The sequence below is a fragment of the Aethalodelphis obliquidens genome, unplaced genomic scaffold (genome assembly GCF_003676395.1).
Source record: "Aethalodelphis obliquidens isolate GAN/ISIS:26980383/991018 unplaced genomic scaffold, ASM367639v1 scaffold121, whole genome shotgun sequence".
Lineage (NCBI taxonomy): Eukaryota > Metazoa > Chordata > Mammalia > Artiodactyla > Delphinidae > Aethalodelphis > Aethalodelphis obliquidens.
Window position 1 is genome coordinate 1,550,010 of NW_020838065.1, and position 16,863 is coordinate 1,566,872.

Here is a 16,863-nt window from a genome sequence, read left to right on the forward strand (position 1 = left end):
ATACCCTCTGAATGGCTGAGGCGAAACGGTTGTCCAGGCTCAGCCTGTACATTGCCCCCACCTCCACTCAGGGAGTTGGCCACTTCCTGACATTACCTGTTACATCTTGAAACAGTTATGATGCTGAAAAACGGCCTTAGGTTGAGCTGAAAATTGCTTCCCACACACACATTTTCACTGGTCCTAAGTTTTTTCTGGGGTTTCACAGAACAGACCTGCCTCCTCCGCCTGCACCTTAGCCCTTTAAACATGAAGGCTACAATCACACCTCCAGAGGGTAAATATCCCCCATTGTTCTGGCTGGTCTTGTATAACATGTTTCAAGTCACTAACTGATCTGTCCCCTCCTCCAGACATGCTACAGTTTATCCATATCAGGTGTTGCAAACTCAGTGCCTACAGGGGCCAAGCCAGTGACATCAGTGTGTGAGGTGGATGGAGCACAACAGAGAGTGGCAGCGACTGCAGCAAAGAGAGTATGTACCTCGGTTACTGGAAACAATTGGTACCTTAGTTACTGGAAACAAGCCGGTTGTTACCATGCAGAAGTGGGGCCCCATTATTGCCATTTCTCTCACTTTCCAGTAGAAACAGGAAATCTGGATTTGTATTTGAAATGTCCTGATTTTTTAAGTTGGTAATTAATTAAAACAAAACACTATATGAGTCAATACTGTGCAGGCATGGGGCTTTCCTGGTGGCGCAGTGGTTGAGAGTCCATCTGCCGATGCAGGGGACATGGGTTCGTGCCCCAGTCCGGGAAGATCCCACATGCCGCGGAGCGGCTGGGCCCGTGAGCCATGGCTGCTGAACCTGCGCTCTGGAGCCTGTGCTCCGCAACGGGAGAGGCCACGATGGTGAGAGGCCCACGTACCGCAAAAAAAAAACAAACCTATGGACACCAGTATGTAATCTCTGGTCTACAGGCATCTATTGATAAAAATGTGTCACCTAAAACCGAATGTGACACTCAGAGGTGGTTGCTGACCTATCCCATCCATCCTTCCTTGGGAAAGCCTCTTCCCTCCCTCTTGATGTCTGCTGTTTCAGGTCTTCACCATCTCTTACCTGGACCAGGCCTGCAGTATGCTGACCAGCAGCCATCTCTCCCTCTCCTGCCTCCTCCTCACCACTGCCCAGTGCACGCCCATCACCCCAGTCCCCGCCCTAGGACCTACTGTGGCCAGACTTCAATCAGCCAGGTCTGGTTCCTCCAGAGAGCCGACAGGCCAGGGCCTTGGTTAACATGCCCCTCTAGCCTCTGCCCCTCTTCTGATGGAAGCCCCACACTTTTTTGCCCAATTCTCCACACCTTTACTCAAACCAGGCCTCCCTCCAGGAATGCCTTCCTCCTCCCCCAGCCACAGGCTCCTCCCAAGGCCTTCCCTGGCAGTGTCAGCCCTTCCCCATCCCTTATACTTTACCACGTCTGTAATATGGAGAGAGTGACAAACCAAACTCAGAGGGTGTTTGAGGAATAAATGAGGTGACTCATGTCACCTTGTTACTGAGTCCAAGCTCACTCTGCTGGCCGCATGACAGGCCAATAAGTTGGGAGATGAGGTGTTGAGACAAGGAATAGCGGCTTTATTCAGAAAACTGTGTGTCCAAGAAGATGGCAGACTAGCGTCCTAGAGTACCATCTTATGGGGTCTGGATGCTAATTTCTTTTATAGAGCAGAGTGGGGAGGAGGTGAGGAAGTAAAGTAAAAAGGCCATAAGTCTTGCAAAATATCTCCTGGTTTTGGCCAGCCTGGGGGAGGGGATGTGTTAAGTTCTTCTTTTCTGCAGCCATTCACAGGTGGGCAGGGTCAGGGTGTTTCCCTGTGAGCTGAACAAAGGCACTTTGGTTTAACATTCAGGCAGAGGGGCAGGGTTCCCTGAGGCAGGCCATTATGTATGCCTATAGCTATAGACAGAAGAAAAGTAACAGAAAGCAAAGGTCAAAGTAAAAGAAACAGATCCAACATGGAGTCAGATTTTGTTCTTCCCTGTTACAACCTGCTTGGAGCAGTACCGGGCACTCAGGAAGTGTTCAGTGAACATAAGCTGTGACCACTAATACCTGCTCGGCACAGAATCCACAGGCCGCGGTGTGCCTTTTCACATTTGCTACTCACATCTTTCCAGCTAAATGATGAAAGAAGCCTGGATGTGGACACTGGCAGACCTGGGTCTGAATTCCATCTCTCCCACGTTTTACCCTGGTGAAATCATACAACCTCTCCTGGCCTCTGTCTCTGCAACTGTGAAATGGAGCTAATGGTTCCCACTTCTCAGGGCTGTGATAAGGATCAAATGAAGCAATGTCTGCAAAAGCTCTAAGTAAACTGGGAAGAAATGTTGTAAGAATGACCCGTTTCTGGAGGAGGAAATTCCAGACCAGCCACCATACTGCTGGAGACAAGAGCACGTGGCTCTGTCTTTGAGTAGACCTAGAACATTCTTTTGTTGAAAGTTCAACAAATAGTTCTTGAGCAGCTACTCTGGGCCAGACACCATGCAGAGTTGCTGCAAAGATGAAGGCCCAACCCTCAGAGTAAAGGCAGCTAAGTCACCTTAGAGGTGGCCCTACCAGCCCTCTGCACATTCCCCCTGTCCATGCAGACCCTCACCTGGGACCTGGTACTCCCCACACCTCCTGACTTCCCTTCCCAGGCTCTTCCCATTCCTGTCAGTCCTCTCACTGCTGCCAGAATGACCTTCGTGCAACACATTCATTCACTCATTCACATATTACATAAATATTTATTCAGTAGTTACCAGCCTTCTGAAAATAAATCAGACCAGAATCCCTGCACCTCATGGGTTTTACATTCTAGTAACTCTAGTAACTCATTACCTAATTTCTTTGCTTTAAAAGCTCCACTGGTCTTCAATTACTTATGCTAGAGTCAAGTCTTGAGCTTGGCTTTTGGGACTGCTCACATCCGGCTCCACTGCTTCCAGCACTTTCCCCCTTCCCCATGAAGTCGCTCCCACTGGCTCCAGGTGGGCCACACCCCTTCAGGCTCAGTTTCCTTAGTTTCCTGGTTGTTTCCTCAGTCTGGGAAATTCCTCTTCCAAGTTAGAGGCAGCTGAATGTTTTCTTTGTAGGAGAATCTGTTCTCAGCCCTGCCCACTGAGCTCTGCCACACCTACCTGGGAGCTTGCAAAGGTCATTTTCCTTTTGTTTCCCCAGCATCTACAGAGTGGATGCTCAGCCATGGGGATCTATTCGTGTGTATGTGTGTTGAGAAAGAAGCTGGCAATGAACATAAATGGTTTTGTGGATGGCCAGAGAAGAGACGCAGAGAGCACCTTTCAGTGGGGAGGTAACAGAGGGCGTCTCAGGGAGGCTGTCCTTGTTGCCCGGGCCAGGATGCGACCACAGGAAGGGGGATCACCTGTTAGGCAGACGGGTCAGTAGGTGCAGGCACAGTGTGGCCAGGAAGGGACAGGTTAAGGAGCCATCCAGTGTTCCATGGGCCAGGAGAAGAAGGTAAGAAAAGGAATGGAGGAAGAAAGAAGGTGGGAGAGAGATGTCTTCTGAGTTGGAAAGGTCTTGAATGTCAAGCTTGGTAATCTGACTTTAGCAGATCAGGGGTCAAAAGCTCAGATGGAACAAGGGCAGGTTAAGGAAATGAATGTGGCCCACGAGACGCAGGGGAAGTGCAGACTAGGGCCTTTCTGAAAGGGAGAGGCATTCTTGGCTCCCTGTGATAGAGGCAAAGGTGGAAATCTGGGCTTAGGGCTGCCATAGCTTCACATTTAAAAAAAAAAAGAGAAGCCAGAAATCCAGTCTTTATAGTGAAATGTTATGATGGAAAACACCACCACCACCACCAAACATGTTTATGGGTCTTGAGTTTGCAGCCTCTGGGCAGGGTTTTAGGTGGCAAGATCAGAGATGTGTGTTGGGTGAGTAAACTGGTGACTGGTGTGGAAAATGGCCCAGGGAGGGCCAGAGTAGAAGCAGCTGCAGAGGATTCGAGGGGTCTGCAGTAGTTCAGGTGGGCCTGAGTCAGGGGTGGGGATGGAAAGGAGGGGAGAACTGCAGGAGGAGTTAAGGTTGCCAGACAAAACACTGAAACCCCCAGTTAAATTTCAATTTCAGACAGATTATTTTTTTTAGTATTAAAAAGTGGTATAAAAAATAACTCATTGTTTACCTGAATTTCCAATTTGCCTAGGAGTTCTGTGTTTTCATTTGCTAAACCTGGCTGCCTTACAGACAGGTCCCAGGTGGCTCAGGGCAGGGCAGCAGCACCTGGCTGGGGGGCCTGGTGAGGGTGGCTCAGCCCTATGAACCCAGACCCGACCCACCATTCTGGATCAAAGAGCCGGTAGAATCCCAGACACCTGCACCCCTGCTTCCTTGCTCCAGTCCAGTCTCTGCAGGGTGACCCTCAGGCTGGGCTCATGAACAGTGAGGAGATCCGGGGCGCCTGGAGTTGCGGAAGAACAGCAGGACTCCGTCCTTGCAGGGGCCTCTCCCTTCAGCACAGCAAAGCACTCGCACCACGCGTCTTTCCATTAGGTCAGCTGAGCGGGGCTCCCTGTCACTCTACCTTCCCGACGGACTGCATGACGGGCAGGGCAGTGTGTGCACACCTGGGCCCAGCCAGAGCCGGAGGGCAGGCGGGAGTCCGAGCCAGGTTTCCTCCTCCCTCTCTGAGGGTCTCGCTGGCTCCTCATCCTCCTTGACTTGCCTTCACATCTGGTAGTCCCACCAGCCTTGATCTTGAGCCCCGTTCTCTCTCCAGAGAATCTGAACCTCAGGGCTTCAGTGATATACAGAGGGCGACAGCAGGGCAATTTTTTACCCTGTCTGTTTAAACCCCAAGGGTATTCTGTCCTGCTGTACCCTGCATGCTCTGCCGTCTCCCCAAATCCTCCGTTTCTCCCTCCCCCTCTCTTTCTGCCCCGCTCTGCCCTTTCTCCTCTCTTCCTTCCCTCTCTCCCCATGTCCTGGTATTCCTCAACTATTCTATTCTCTCACTCTCCATTTCTGTCTTGATCACAAAACTCCTCAAAAATTTCTCCTGGATTCCCTAAGAAACAGAGACAAACTATCACCCTTCCACCGAACACCACCAAATAAAACTAACAACAGCTGAAACTGCATTGGCAAAATGTATGATTGGCTTTAAAATGTTGGAAAAATTCAAATCTTGACATAGCTTAGATCTGCAAAACCTGATCCAGGAGATTGGACTTGATAGACATAACAGTCACAAAAGGAAATGCTAACTGATTGATGAAGAAATTGATTTTATTTTAAAATTAGATTGAATAAAAAATTGAAAAGCAGTGATAATCATGAAAATAATTTTTTGCAAAATAAACTTTAAATGCAAAAAATAAGAAGTCGTTTGACTGTTCTGTATTTAAATTTTTTCATCAAAATAATTTGCTTTAATGCAATTTATTCAAAAAATGCTTTACTGACCCAAGAAAAAATCATCAGTGTTGGCAAAAATTCTAATTAAAATATTTCCATTCAAGAAAACCACAGGGTCAAAGTGCCCCCTTCCTACTGAAGACTCACAATGTTATATATCACTGCCTGAACTCCAGACCCAAATATCCAACTGCCCATGGAACATTCTCTCTTGGACATCCCAAAGCCTCATCAAATATACATACCCAAAGCCAAACTGTTGATCTTCTCTTCCCAAATTGTTCTTCCTCTCAGACACCTGTTTCTGAGACTGGGACTATTACATTCAGTTACTCATGCCAAACACAACAAAAAACCAAGCCCATCATCTCAACATCCAGAGTAGCTCTCAAAATCTGTCCTCTTTCCAGTTCTGCCTCCAATGCCCTCATCCAAGCTTACAGCATCTTCCACATGGATTAACATGACTTGTCTCCCCAAAACCACTCTTGTACTTTCTGATCCACCCTCCACACTGATAGTTTAATAGTTTAAAAGGCAAACCAGGTGGTCCAATGGTTAGGACTCGGCGCTTTCACTGCTGGGACCGGTTTCGATCCCTGGTCGGGGAACTAAGATCCTGCAAGCCCTGCAGCGCGGCCAAAAAAAAAAGGCAAACCAGGACCTTTCTTCCAGTAAAGGCAGTCTAGATATTTTGGACAAAACCTCCTGCTGAAGACAGCTAAAGGAGCTGGGCAAATGCTCATACAATTCTTACACACACACACACACACTTTTTTTTGGGGGGAGGGCCCCGCAGCACGGCTTGCAGGATCTTAGTTCCCTGACCAGGGATCGAACCTGGGCTCCATGCAGTGAAAGCCTGTAATCCTAATCACTGGACAGCCAGGGAATTCACACACACACACACACACACACACACACACACACCACACACTCACTTACTCACTCTTAAAAGCATCAAAGAGCTAACAAGATATTGAGGAACTGCTACGCTGAGGTCCCAGAGAGGACAGGATTCCAAAGAGGTGACCCTGATACCTGATGTTGTGGTTGCCCCCAGAAACTTTTGCCAATTGGAAAGAAGTGGCTGAGAGGTCAAGCTCACCTCTAGTGGCCTTGCATGCCTAGAGACAAAAATCAGAGTCAAGGGCCTGCCAAGGCCAGGGGGTGGGGGGGACTGACAAACCAGCCTGACACTGTATTCAGCTCCAAAGGACTGCACCCCAGAAGTAAGGGTTAACTGAAAGCAAACCAGCCCTGCCCTGAATGACAGTCAAGCTCTGATTCATCCAGGTGCCCCAGGAAACATCATGCCCTAAGTATGAACTAACATGATCTCAGTTTGCTAATCCCTCCAGGCACCTGGCAAAAGCAACAGCAAATTCTCCTTGAATGACAAAATCACCCCATTTCAAATTATCTCTACAAATAATTTCACAAACACAATATTCAACATACAAAAGTAACCAGACACAGGAGGAAGCAAGATTCCTTGAGCAAAAACCTTTGGAAATAATAATCAACAGAAATAGAGCTGGAGGAACTCCAGACTATAAAACAAATTATACTTACTATGTTTAAGAAATTAAATACTAAAATTGAAAATTTCAGCAAGGAACTGGGAACTCCATAAAATTATGTATCATATGCAAAAACAGAATAAATAGAAACTCAAAACTCGAAACTCAAATTATAAACTGAACGGATGGGTTTAACAGCAGATTTGACATGGCTGAAGAATGAATTAGAGAACAGGAAACCTGCTCAGAAGAAACGAACCAGAGAGAAATATGGGAAGGCAAAAAGATGGAAAATACAGAAGCTACGGAAGTTACAAGATCTGACATATTTCTAATTGCAGTTCCAGAAGGAAAGAAGAAAGAGAGACCAGAACAGAGGCAACATTCAAAAGATGGGTGGAGGGGACTTCCCTGGTGGCTCAGTGGTTAAGTGCAGGGGACACGGGTTTGATCCCTGGTCTGGGAGGATGCCATATGCTGCGGAGCAACTCAGCCCATATGCCACAACTACTGAGCCTGTGCTCTAGAGCCTGCAAGCCACAACTACTGAAGCCCATGCACCTAGAGCCCGTGCTCCGCAACAAGAGAAGCCACCTCAATGAGAAGCTCCCGCACCGCAACAAAGAATAGCCTCCACTCACCACAACTATAGAAAGCCCATGCGCAGCAATGAAGACCCAACGCAGCCAAAAATAAAATAAATAAATTTTTTAAAAAAGATGGGTTGAGAATATTCCAGAACGGATGGAAGATATTAATCTACAGATTTGAGAACTCAAATGGATCCCAACCAGAATAAACAGAAATCCATGTCTTGACCCAACATAGTGAAAATGTAGAAAATCAAAGACAAATAGAAAAATAGTAAAAGCATCCAGAGGAAAACAGGTAATAATGCTGGTTATTTACCTCTTGTCTCTCAGGTCTCAGCCCACCCTTCCGTAACCTCCTCTGTGATGTTGGGGCGAGGGTCTGAAAACCATATTTCCCAGGCCCCCTTGCCAGCTGACTTTCTGTTCCGTTCGGCCAATGGGAGGCACTAAAGGGAGATTAACAGGTGGAAGAAGGGGATTCCTTCCTGTAGCTTCGCTTCAGCAGCCCCAGCTCCTTTCAACGCTCCCAGCACCAGCCACACCAAACCCCCTGCCAGGTAACAGCCCAAGCCAGCAGGGTCCTTCTCATGGTCAGAGTCCCAGCTGCAGGTCCTCCTTCAAGCCCATAGGTCCTGCTAACCCTGCCTCTTCCCTTTTATTCTCCCAGGCCAATGGGTGGCAGCTGCTTCCTGTAATTGCTAATATCTGGGTAAACTCAGCATCCTCTTTTGCTCCTGCAGCCTTCAAAAATCTGTGTAAACAATCCACCTTGTGTATTATATTCCCTTGTTTGAAAAAACAAACATAGTTTATATTTTCCTGGGTGTACCGTAAGTGCTACAGAACTCTTCAAAGAAGCCACAGTGTGGTAGATAGCATTACTGTCCCCAATTACAGTCATCCCTCAGTATCCACAGGGGATTGGTTCTAAGATGCTCAAGTCCCTTATATAAAATGGTGTAGAATTTGCATATAACCTACACACATCCTCCCATATACTTTAAGTCATCTTTAGATTACTTATAGTACTTAATACAATGTAAATGCTAAGCAAATAGTAGGCAGGCACAGAGCAAATTCAAGTTTTGCTTGTGGAAGTTCCTGGAGTTTTTTCCAAATATTTTTGATCTATGGTTGGTTGAATCCACAGATGCAAAACCCTTGGATATGGAAGGTCAACTGTATTTGCCACCAATCCCCATGGGAGGTTAGTATTTTTCCACCCTGCTGAAGTCAGGCATTGACCAATAACATGTGTGGATAAACGACATGTGCCACCACTTCTCAGCAAAAGCTTTACAAACCATCACGTGATTTTGCCATGGTTCTTTTCCCTCTGCTAGAAGACTAGCATGTACCAGGTAGGAGCTGCAGCCAACACTTGCAGGACATGGAAATGAAGCTAGAAACAAACCTATGTTTTTGCAAACCAAGGAGATTCAGGGGCTGTTTGTTACTGCATCATACTCCAGCAAAACCTGACTGATTCACAATATTCGACTACATCTGGCTCCTCAACAGCAAAAATGGAAGCCAGCAGATGGCTGAACAATAGCATCAATGTACTAAAAAGAAAACTAGTGCCAACTTAGAATTCTATACACAGAGGCACTATCCTTTAAGAAGAAACATTAAATATACACATTGTCATAAAAAACTGAGAGAGTATGCCACCAGGAGACCATTATACATTGAAGGAATTCTAAAGGCTGTTCTGCAGAGAGAAGGAAAATTATCTGAGATGGCAGATCATGGATGCAGGAAGGAATGAAGGACAAAGACCATGGTAAATACGGGGGTCAATCGAACTGAAGATTGGCTGAGTGAAAGAACAATAATAAAGTCTGTGGAGGGACTTCCCTGGTGGTCCCGTGGGTAAGACTCCATGCTCCCAATGCAGGGGCCCCGGGTTTGATCCCTGATCGGGGAACTAGATCCCGCATGCATGCCGCAACTAAGAAGTCCACATGCTGCAACCAAGATGTCCGCATGCCGCAACTAAGACCCGGCGCAGCCAAAATAAATAAATATATTTTTTTAAAAAGTCTTCAGTTATACAGAGAACAGAACCTCGGAAATCAAAGGGTAGTAACTGGAATTTAAGTGTTCTAAGGTCTTTGCACAGTCACCAAGTCAGGAGATACACTAATATCTTATAGCCCCTGATACGCGCTGAGAAGGCACACATCTCTGTGGTACCCTTCCTCATGCTGCTCAGCCTCAGATAAACACAAGCTGAGGATATTCTACAACACACCTGGCCAGTGCTCTTCAAAAAGTGAGGTCACAAAAGATGAGGAAGGATTAAGGAAATGTCAGAGCCTGGAGGAGACTAAGAAGACATGACAACTAAACGCCTTGTGGGGTGCTGGGCTGGATCCTGAACCAGAAAGGGGACATTAGGAGAAAAACTGGTTGAATGCAAATGAAGTCCACAATTTACAGTACCGAACCGCTGTTAACTTCTCAGTTGTCAACACTGTACCTGGTTATGTTTGACATTAACATGAGTGGAGGCTGAGTCAAGGGTATAAGGAAACTCCACTATTTTTGTAACTTTTCTCTAAGACCAAAACTATTTCAAAATTAAATCTAAAAACAAATCACCCAGAAACACTGACTGTTAACATTTCTGGTGTATTTTCTGCCTGTCCCTTATCTTGCACGGGGTGATGTTCTACGCTCCACATAAATAAGATCATGTCAGACACGTGGTTTTATTCTAAACCAGGCTTTCGGAGATGTTACCATGTTACAAATAAGGAAATTAAGGTCTAGAGCAGGTTAAAGGTCATACAGTTAATAAAGGCCCAGACTCAAGGTGAGTGCAGGTCCCCTGATGCTAAATTCCAGAATCGCACTAACCCAATTTTTGAAGGGTAAGTTCATCCACTTGTTCACGTATGCATTTGACCATACCCCGCACCTGCTGTGGGGAGACAGTCTAGGAGACCATGATCCCACCATTAACCTGCTTCCATGCTAAAGGTTTTATACTGCAGCCCAGGGCTCCCAGCCACACAGCCTGCCTGGTGTGACTGGGTAGGACAAGGTGATGTGCCCCTGCAAGAAAAGACTCATTGGGCTTCCCTGGTGGCGCAGTGGTTGAGAGTCCGTCTGCCGATGCAGGGGACACGGGTTCGTGCCCCGGTCCGGGAAGATCCCACATGCCGCGGAGCGGCTGGGCCCGTGAGCCATGGCCGCTAAGCCTGTGCGTCCGGAGCCTGTGCTCCGCAACGGGAGAGGCCACAACAGTGAGAGGCCTGCGTACCGCAAAAAAAAAAAAAAAAAATTCTAATTGTGGTAAAATACACGTCACACAATTTACCATCTTAACTATCTTCAAGTGTGCAGTTCAGTATTAGGTACATTTATATTGGGGCACCGATCTCCACAACGCTTTCATCTTGCGATGGACTTCCCCAGACTTCTCTCAATCCTTCCCCCTCCCTTCCATACTTCTCCACTGCCTGCCACCCATAAATCACTATAACCAAGGGACTGGAGCCCAGGTCTCACAAGTTCCAGGGCAAGATTCCCTGCTACCACCCTGGGTGGCAGCTGGGCCTGGGCCTAGCTGTGGGGCCAGTGGGCTGGCCAGGCAGCCTGGACTTCCGGGCAGCTTTCACACTGCAGTCCTGCTGCCTCCTGCAGATCGGAGTTCTCTGCCCCAGGGCAGGCACCAGAGCAAGCCCAGGCAGCTCTCAGCTTCCACCTCCTGTTTGCCTGAGGTTGCTCCAGGTCACCAGGGGAGGGTGGGCAGGGAGGGCAAGAGAGGTGAACTCAGGCTCCTCCCCAGCACGAGTGACTCAAGGAGGGGAGTCCAGGTCCCAGGAGTCCACTTTCATCCCAGGGCGTGGGGTGCAGGCAGGTGAGCAGGGTCCTACTCCCTCCACCCCGACAGCCACAATGCCCTGGTCGTGACACAGCTCTCAGGTTTAGAACAATCTTGGACCTGGCAGAAGCTACAGCGGGCACCAGGGGTTACCTGTTAGCCTGCTCTTGCTGTGGTCTGAAATCTTCAGTTGCTGCCTCTCCAGGAATGGCCAGCTCTCCTCCCTCCTCCCTTCACCCTCGGGCTAGGGCCTGGCCCCAGTGGACAAGAGAGGACAAAGGAGGGCAAGGAGTGAAGAGCGGGTGGGCAGGGGCCACACAGCTGTGAAGCCTCTGTAAGTGCCAGGTTCTTTCCCATGGGTTAAGCCATTTCATTTATGACCTGGTTCTGCCTGTTTACAAGTGAAGAAACTGAGGCTCAGAGAGGTCACCAGGAAGTTACAGACTCGGGATTAGAGCCAGGGCCGCCTTTCTTCATCCTCTTCCTCCTGGTTAGAAAGCAGTCATGAAGTGGCTTTTTTGCAGATGGTGGGTTCGAGCTGAGCATGGTCAACCGTCAGGTTTGGGGAGGCACTGGGGGACATGGACTGGAGGCTCAGAACTCGCTGTCTCCTGGGGGTGACTGCCAGATGACCCACAAGTGCCAACGCACTGCATCAAGCACACTGCCCCAGTGACAGAGGATGGGGGAGTGGTTTTGCCTTGGCGGTGGGAGGAGGGGCCTTGGGCACAGTGGATGCCCTTAATGGATTTTCCCAACAACAAGCACTCACAGATGAGGACACTGAGGCAGTCCCCAGCACAGAGGTCTGTGAGGCAGGGGCCAGAGCTGGGCCTGAAGGAGCTGTGGGACCAGTCCTGAAGATGGGACGCCACCTCTCAAGCAGAGGAGAGTGGAGACATAATGCATAGGCTGGAAAGTGCCCTCCAGGGCAGAGTGGGGAAAGGCCAAGAGCAGGCAGTAGGGAGCCCAGGCAGACTGCTGCAAAACTCAAGGAGAAAGGTGATGAGGCCAGAGGTGGCAGCCAGAGAGAAGGGGAAAATTCCAAGCCTCCATTGGTGGCTCCAGGGTTTTACAGTCTTGGCCACTCACAAGTAGCATGGATGCACATACTACCCAGCCCAGGGAAACTGACCCAAGACAATGTGAGTGCGTGCTGGGTGCGGGTTAACAGCCTTCCCAGCCACTTTAAGTCAGGCTCTGTGGCAAGCATTCTGACCTTCTGATCAACCTTCCTCATAAAAAGGAGAAGGACAAACTGACATTTACAGATGCCTACTATCTGCCAAGATACTGTGCTGCGCATGTGCTTCACAGATGATACTTCATTTAATCCTCCCAGCCAAATTATGATCCCCTTTTTGAGATGAGAAGACCAAGGTGTAGAGAAAGAAATGAAGTTGTCCAAGGCCAGCCGATTCAGGAAGTGGGTGCACCCAGGGAGCTTCTTTCCCTTCCCCGGCCCCAGGCATTAAGTGCCTTGCCCCTTGACATCTGGGCAGTGTGGCTCCTGAGCCAACTCCACAGGGATGCCAAGTCTGGGGGCAGGTGGTCCAGGCAGAGGTATCTGCCCTGTGAGCCCAGGAAGGTGAGCAAAGTTCACTGCATACAACCCCCACCCCCGCCCACTCTGGCCTCTCCCACGCTGTCCAGGCAAGCAGGTAGAGGGGGACAGAGGCCTGGTTCCTGTCCAGCCCACCTTCTTTTTTTTTTTTTTTTTTTGCGGTACGCGGGCCTCTCACTGTTGTGGCCTCTCCCGTTGCGGAGCACAGGCTCCGGACGCGCAGGCTCAGCGGCCATGGCTCACGGGCGCAGCCGCTCCGCGGCATGTGGGATCTTCCCGAACCGGGGCACGAACCCGTGTCTCCTGCATCGGCGGGCGGACTCTTCAACCACTGCGCCACCAGGGGAGCCCCCACCTTCTTTTTTTGTTTTGTTTTGTTTTGTGTTTCACTGAGGCTGCTGGCATTTATTTTTTCTGGCATTTATTATTTATTATTGTAACCACATCAACTCTGTGGTTACCCATTAACCTTGGGTAAATGTCTCCACTCCTCTCGGAGTACTGTTTTGCTCAGCCTTCAAAAGGGAATAATACTGCTTACCTAAGAGGAGGCGGCGAGAATCAAGGAGGTGATGGACGGAACGCGCCTCTTCCGAAGCTGTCGGGTTCTGGAAACCGAGACGGGCGAGCGAGGCAGGAGGAGAGGAGACGGCAGCGGAGGAGCGGGACGGGCTGGGCGCCCTCTGGGAGCATCGGCCACGTTTCGGGCTGCGGACTGGCCCGGGTCCGAGCTGGCGCACACCGGGCGGCCGCGGCGCCCAGCGCAACCGGCAGGGAGCTCAGGCGCCACCGCCGCGCGGGATCTCGGCAGGCTGGGTTAGGCTGGAGCCGAGAGCCCGGGCGGGGCTCAGGTTGGCACGCAGTGGGCGGGGGTGGCCCCTGTCCCCGCCCCCCACATCCGGGGGCCTGGGCCTGGCTGTGGGCCGGCCGCGAGCCAGTGAGTCAGGCCGGGTTTTCCCTCCGCCTCTGGGGAAGGCTAGGGAGCGCTGCCGAACGAATTGGCGTCCGTCCCTCGCCAATCCGGCTTCGGCGCCCGCCCGCCCGCGTTTTTCCTGCGCCTGCCGCCTGGCCGCTCCATCCTGGTTCGCAGTCTCTGCTGGAGCCGGCGCCCTGGAGGGAAGGTTCAAGTCCGCGCAAGGGAGCTGCAGCGCGCGAGAGGTACAGAGCGGAGCCGGCATGGTGAGTGGGGCGCGTAGCGGCCTGGGGCCGGACTCGGGCGGGTGGGGCCGGCCGCCGAGGTCTAGCTTACCCGGCGACCTTGGCCAAGCCGGAGCCCTACGCCGGCCGAGGTTCACGGCTGAGAAGTGAGCGAGGGTGGCAAGATGCAGTGTGCGCCCAGGTACCCCTTGCTTCCAGATACCGAAGCACTGAGGTGCGGGATCGGGGACCGTCCGCGAGCAGGGACGCTCTGCTGGGAGGGCGGGCGGCAGGTTACGCTGCAAACGCGCTTTCCTTGGGGCAGCTCCTGGGACCCCTGCACCACTGCTGGGGTGGGGCAGTTGCCCTTGGCGCTGGAGCTTGACCTCGGCTTCCCTGCCCCCAGGCTATCCGCTCGGGGCAAGCCTTAGAGAGGAGCCTGGAAGAGACATCCCCTTCCGCCCCTCAGGTAGCTGGAGGACCTCCCGCAGTTCTGGGGGAGCCCTCGCCTCGGCCACAGCCTTCCCCGGGGAAATTACATAGAGATGCCAACCTCGCCTGCCCCTCCACCTTACCCACGAGACCCCTCTCCTGCCCTCTCCCGCCCCCTCCGGGGTCCCCGCTTCCTCCGCTAACCCCCTACCCTGTACGAGCGGCAGCTGCCAGCCTGCTGCCAGGGGTCCCATGAATAGGGGACGCTCCCAGGTCTTGAGCACCATCCCAGTCTGGCCACAACCTTTGGCCAAAGTGAGGGCCCGCCTGGGGTCGGGCGGAAATCGGGGCCCTGACTGCGTCCAGAAAAAGGACTGGGACCTGTCATCTCCCACCCAGCAATCTCCCCGCCTCCACGAGCAGATCGGGGCTCTCCTCGCTTGCACCAGGAGCTCAGCCTGTCCCTCGGCCTCGGTGCTCCCTGCCCGGCCTAGGGAGGGACAGAGGCAGGAGGCTATCCTGGGCCCGGTGATCGGCCTCCTCCCAGAGCCCTCTTAGGCAGGGCTTCTCTCTCTATCGGCTGGCTGTGTGTGGGTGTGTATGTGCGAGACTGAATGAATGCAGCCAGCCTGCTCCCGTCACCGCCTATAGAGCTAGCAGCTTCCAGGGCTCAGAGTCCAAATGCAGCCGTGCTTCCACTATTTCTTCCTGACCCAGGGGCAAGGAGGGGGGATTACAGGCTGAGGGGACGGAGATCCAAACCAACTTGGTTGCAGGTGCCCTTGCGAGTGTGGGGAGCTGAGCAGATACAATACACAGCAGTGTGTGCCCATGGAGGGCAGCTGGGACAGCCTGGAGCAGAAGAGAGGGCCTTGCCTGGGCAGTTGGGATTGCTCTTCGTGTGGGATCTTAGGCAGCTCACCTCTTTCTGGGCCTCAGTTTCCCTAGCTGTAAGATGGGGTAAGGGTAACTACTGTCTTCCCCGCCTCCATGAGGCTGTCGTGGAGATGAGATGATGAAACAAAAGGGCTGATAAAAACTGTAGAGTGCCGTGCAACTGTAAGTGACCATATAGTGATACTACGAATCACTCCTGCAGCATTTAGACGCTGGACTCTGCCTTTTCACAGGTCGAAGTGGGACTAGGGAATGCCAGCCTCTCCCATTCCCTCCTTGGGCCCCTCTTACTGACTGCCCCCTCTTTTGGAGCTGGGACATTCCAGTCCCATTCCTCAGGGGCAGCTGCAGTCATGCCCCTCAGCAAAGCTGATCCCAAAGCAGGTGGTGGGACCCTCCCCTGGGGCCAGGGCTCAAGAGGGGCTAAAGGCAGCCAAGGCCAGACTGGGAGCTTCCTACCCGAGTACTCTGGGTGCACCCCAGAGGGGATGCACAGTGGGGTCAGGGCAGGCTTCTAAACGTGGGGAGCCTGTGTACAGTTTCCTATGCAGCTGAACGTGACCTTAGGCATGTTTTACCTCCTGGGCCTCAGTTTTCTCTTCTGAAGTGGGGGATGACAATATTCCCTTCCCATGTGTGTTGTGAGCACGTGGTAGGCCCAGCAGCAGGCTGACTCAACAAGGCACCCACCAAGGGATACTGGGATGCCTCCCTGAGTGTCCTCTCTTTTTCTGCTTCATGGCCAGGGTGGTCCCCCAGCCCTGTTCTCCTGTCTCCACCAAGGGTTCGTCCAAAGGAGATGCTCCCAGTGTCCAGGCTCTCCGTGTTTCTGGCTAATCTTGGAGCGGGTGGAGGGGGAGGTAGAAGCAGGAGTAAAGGGGCCCTGTTGGGGCTAACCGGGACCTGTGCAGAATAGGACCTATGTGGCCCAGCCGAAACCTTGCTGGCAGGGCGGTGGGGTGGTGGTAGTGAGGTTCAGCTCTGTGCAGAGCTCTGGTCCCCAGGCACATAATGAGTTCTGGGCGGGGAAGCCCAGGCACTTGGAGGAGGCGGCCCTGTTTTTCGCTCTGGTGGTCCCAGAGAGGCTGCAAGGCACTTGCTGTCTCTCTCTCCCTCCTCCCCCCATACATCCTCTCCTGCACAGCTGCTCTGGCCTGAGTGGACCAGTCCCTGGGCTTCCAAGCAATGGGAAGGCATGTGTGTATTGGGGGTGTGGGGGAGGCAGGGGAGGTGGATGGACTCCTTTAGGAAAAAGGACTGTCCCCAGACTGAGACCTGGGCAGGGTGGAGCCTCCCAAAAGCCAGGGGCCTTGGCCCTACTGGGGGGGCTAATAATATAGCCAGAGAAGTTATCTAGGAGGGGTGGAGGGTGGAGGGTGGGGGCCTTAGGGAAAGACAAAGGGAAGGGCTGTTTTTGCCCCTCCATCTAGCTCCATAGTTATTTCAAATTGCTCAACTCACTTGTGGAGAAAAGCCGATCCCGTGTGTGCGTGTGTGTG

General features: G+C 51.6%; 2 protein-coding genes across 8 annotated transcripts in view; one reads left to right on the plus strand and one right to left on the minus strand.

Moving 5' to 3' along the window:
* LOC113615630 (uncharacterized) overlaps positions 1-13,797 on the minus strand; it is a 37,236-nt gene extending 23,439 nt beyond the window's left edge. For all 4 annotated transcript variants that reach the window (XR_003431068.1, XR_003431067.1, XR_003431066.1 and 1 more), the window contains exon 1: positions 13,440-13,797. The gene's annotated coding sequence lies outside the window, so the exon portion shown is untranslated. The remainder of the gene's footprint in view (positions 1-13,439) is intronic.
* A 139-nt stretch (positions 13,798-13,936) lies between these two features.
* N4BP3 (NEDD4 binding protein 3) overlaps positions 13,937-16,863 on the plus strand; it is a 12,042-nt gene continuing 9,115 nt past the window's right edge. Inside the window, exon 1 of one of the 4 annotated variants that reach the window (XM_027098218.1) lies at positions 13,937-14,077. The gene's annotated coding sequence lies outside the window, so the exon portion shown is untranslated. The other 3 variants (XM_027098220.1, XM_027098219.1, XM_027098217.1) reach the window with 3 other exon arrangements.